Consider the following 3834-nt stretch of genomic DNA (forward strand, 5'->3'; position numbering starts at 1 on the left):
GGAGAGCTGGTTTCTGTAATCTCACTTCCCAACAAATGACAATGGCTGAAGCAGAATGAGTGGGAGCTAATCAAATGGAACCAACTTATTTGGCTGGTTCAATTTATTTGTAAAATTCATGAGGACATAACAAAATAATTAGTCTTGCTATTCACAGGTCATTAAGACAACCTTAGGGAAAATCAACAGAAAAATATACAACTTTTATTTGATTTGCCCCATGCTAAAAATATAAAAATTGAGATGGATTTGGAATAGAATAAGACTATTTTACTTAAATATTTGTATTGAATCATTTGATGAAAAAGTATATATTGTTTAGTCCAATCAGAAAGCAGAGCATAGCTGAGATTATGACATATCTCAATCAATGAAATATCTGGACTAATAAAATAATCTTACATGTTAGCTAGACATGCCTAGTAGGCAATTGATAAATTCTGTATTACATAAGTGTTTGATTACCTTTTTCTGAGAAATATAATACACCCAAAATAACTGCAAAATTCTACTGAATATAATTTAGGCTGAGAAAATTCAGAAGTCAATACAGGATTTAGTGATGCTTATAATGTTTATTATGAATCCCTGGAGTTAACCAAACTGTGAGGTTTGAGAGCACAGTCCTCAACTGTCCTTACTTCTGACACCAACCAAAAGCTCAGGAGGGAGGGGTCCCCAAATCACCCTCAGGTTGAATGATTTTCTAGAAGAATTTACACAACTCTCTGAAAGCTTTTGTACTTATGGTTACTGATTACTACAGAGAAAGGACACAAACTGAAATCAGCCAAAGGAAGAGCTACAAAGAGTCTAGGAAGGTTCCAAATAAAAATTTCCATTGTCTTCTCCCAGTGGAGTCTAGACATATTACCTTCCCAGAATTGATGTGTAACAATATGCACAGATTACCACTAAGAAAGCTCACCCAGTTTCTACGTCCATAGTTTTTATTGTGGCTTTATTATGTGGGCTTTCTTAATAGATTGATTGCCCATTAGTTGGACTCAGTCTCCACACCAACTGATACAACATGACCAAAAGTCCTCACTCTAAGTCACATTGTTGGTCTTCCTGGCATGAATAGCTCCCACTCTAAGACTATGGCGTGTGGCTGGCATCACTCTAAGATCCAGTGTAAATCCAGATCCAGATTCATCCTAAACAATGACATTCCTATTATTTATGATGTAAATAACCTCCCAAAAGCCTAGGGCAAAGGCCAGATCTTTCTTTGGACAGGCGAAATTCTGTGCTACATAATGAATATTAACAATCATTTCATATCTAAGTGTGAAGTTAAAGAAGATAGATAAGAGTTAAATGTACTAGAATATCTTTAGTTTTACCCTTGTGATTATTTTAACTAGGACAGTATAATAATCTGCTATTAAATATTCTATTCCCTAGCAGTCAATGAGTATTTTAAGTATTCTGATAAATAACCCTTCCAAATTTGGGACTTATGAAAGCATTATAATCTCAAGTCACTGTATTTTATAGTCAGTCAATTTTGTTTGTAGATCAATATGTACTTTGAGCTGTTTTCTCACTCGTTAAGAACGCTTGTTCATCACACTTTATCCCACCTTCCCAAACACAAATACTACAATACTAAATATTGGTTTTCTGTATGTCCAGTCTAGTGGCTTATTAGTTAATGTATTCAATTCAATCTCATCTCAGTTCAAAACTATCCCTGAAAAGTTAATGTGATAGAACATGAGTTAATGGTTAATGTCCTACAAATGAAGCTGAGTTAAATATTTTGAGAATCTTGTTTACTGAGTTGGCTGGTTTCAACACAACTACTAATATCCCCAATTTTAAGGAGATTTACTCAAAATAATACTTTTAATATTATCTATTGTTATTCTGAAGTAAATAAAATTCATGGCATTCTTATTTTACAGACAATTGTTGCATTAAAAAGGCTAGATATCGTTACTCTTCCAGAAGAAGTTCCATGTAGAACATATTTATCCAGATGGGAAATACTCATTAGCAGAGGACCTGGTAATAGGAAATAATAAGCTGCCAATCAAACAAATTGCCTTCATGATGATGATCATTAGAAAGGAAATGCTTTAGATGAACAACTGATTGAAGGATGATGAGGTCAGAGCATAGCTTTGCCATGGACAGGGACAAAGAAAAATGCCTGCGTTTGTGGAAGACTGCAGAACTCTGCCTCTGTGCCAGAACTTTGTTCTGGTCTGTGGGAACATTTTTCTCTAAAATGTGCCTTCTCAGTGGCTATACATTTGTATGGTACTTTTCTATAGCATTATCTAAAATTCTTTGGCATCTACCATGAAGGGGCTATCACAAGAACCAGAGCTTTTAGAAACCTGGAGAACAAATGGCTTCTTTACAAACTCTCTTCTAATGGAAAAGGGCTAGCACCCAAGGCGCCAAACTAAAAATAGTCCCCGTTAACAGGAGGTGAGATATTACATGTTGAATGCTCATTATATGCCACGTACTACGTATAGACTGTTTGATTTAGTCCTCCCAAGTATCCTGTGAGGTAAAATTATTATGCCTATCTTTGTTTTTAGATGAAGAAATGAGTACATAAGGGTTGAAGAACCTGCTCTCGGTTAAACTGCTAACATGGCTAGTAAACTATTCAATCTTCACTTTATAGGATTCCAAAGACTGTGTTATTCCCCATACTCCTGTTCCAACTGTTGCAGAATCACAGGATCTAATATTGCAAATAAGCTTATAGATGGATCTAATTATTTCAATTTCAATCTAATTACTTCAATTTCTTGAAGCTAAGAAAGTCAAAGTCTTTAGCTTTCAAAAATGAGATGATCAGCCTAGGCTTAAACCTCATATTTGCCACCTAATAGCTGTGCAACACTGAGCATATTTCTCTACTTTCTGGACAGCAGTATTCCTCCTAAGGAAACTAAGAGGTATACCTTATGTTATACCTAATGTAGGTATAACATAACCAATTTATGGGTTTTCTATTGACTAAATATAAAAAGGTATATAAAGCACTTAGCATGTGCCTAATATTAAGGTGTGGACAACTTAGCAGCTTCTCAAGGTGCCAAATATAAGGGACTCCACCATGAGAATTGATTAAGGTTAGATGCTAGGAACCCAGGTTTTTCTATAACTCTTTAAACAGCAGGTAGACATAAACTGGTCTCAATCCTACTGGAAAAGGAGTGAGGATAAGCTAAGCATACGTTAACCTATTGGCTCAACTATTTTTATAAAGCTAACAAATTGAGAGTTGCAATCATGCCAACTATGTAGTTATCAGGCATTGAAGATGGAAACTGAAGTTAACTGTGATTGTATGTGGTCTAGTTACATGTAATTAATAACTGAAATTATGAAGCAAAGGGTGCAAGTTCTCATTCTACTTAAAAGACTTGATTCATGGAGGTTACATTCATAACCCCCTAACACTACCTAGTTATTATAGCAAGTATAGTTAGTATTTATTGGAAAGCTTACCATGCTAAGGGCAGGTTTCGGAGACTTTTATATTTATTAGTTCAAGGAACTTAAAAAAGTTCTTTACAAGGTAGGTTCTATTTCTCTCAGTTTTCGAGATTATGAAACAGAGGCACAAAGAGTTTGCAGGGTTTGACCATGGCCCTACAATGTCAAATCAAGAAAATCTGAGCCCCTGCTCTCACCACTATAATGTACTTTCTAAATTAGGAGAAAGTAAAAAATGTGTAATAAAAGATATTTAGTATTCTAAAATCTACTTAATAGTATAGGTAACAAATCTATTTTGAACTTAAAAAATAAGCAAACACTTTTTAATTATAGAAAACTACTTTCAAGCCCCTTCCAAAT

At 34.7% G+C, this 3834-nt stretch overlaps 1 protein-coding gene across 1 annotated transcript in view; it reads right to left on the reverse strand.

Moving 5' to 3' along the window:
- Positions 1-3834, reverse strand: part of ZNF804B (zinc finger protein 804B) — a 621100-nt gene that overhangs the window by 537435 nt on the left and 79831 nt on the right. The gene's annotated exons all lie outside the window — the stretch shown is intronic.

The sequence above is a fragment of the Mandrillus leucophaeus genome, unplaced genomic scaffold, assembly GCF_000951045.1.
Source record: "Mandrillus leucophaeus isolate KB7577 unplaced genomic scaffold, Mleu.le_1.0 Scaffold50, whole genome shotgun sequence".
NCBI classification, from domain to species: domain Eukaryota; kingdom Metazoa; phylum Chordata; class Mammalia; order Primates; family Cercopithecidae; genus Mandrillus; species Mandrillus leucophaeus.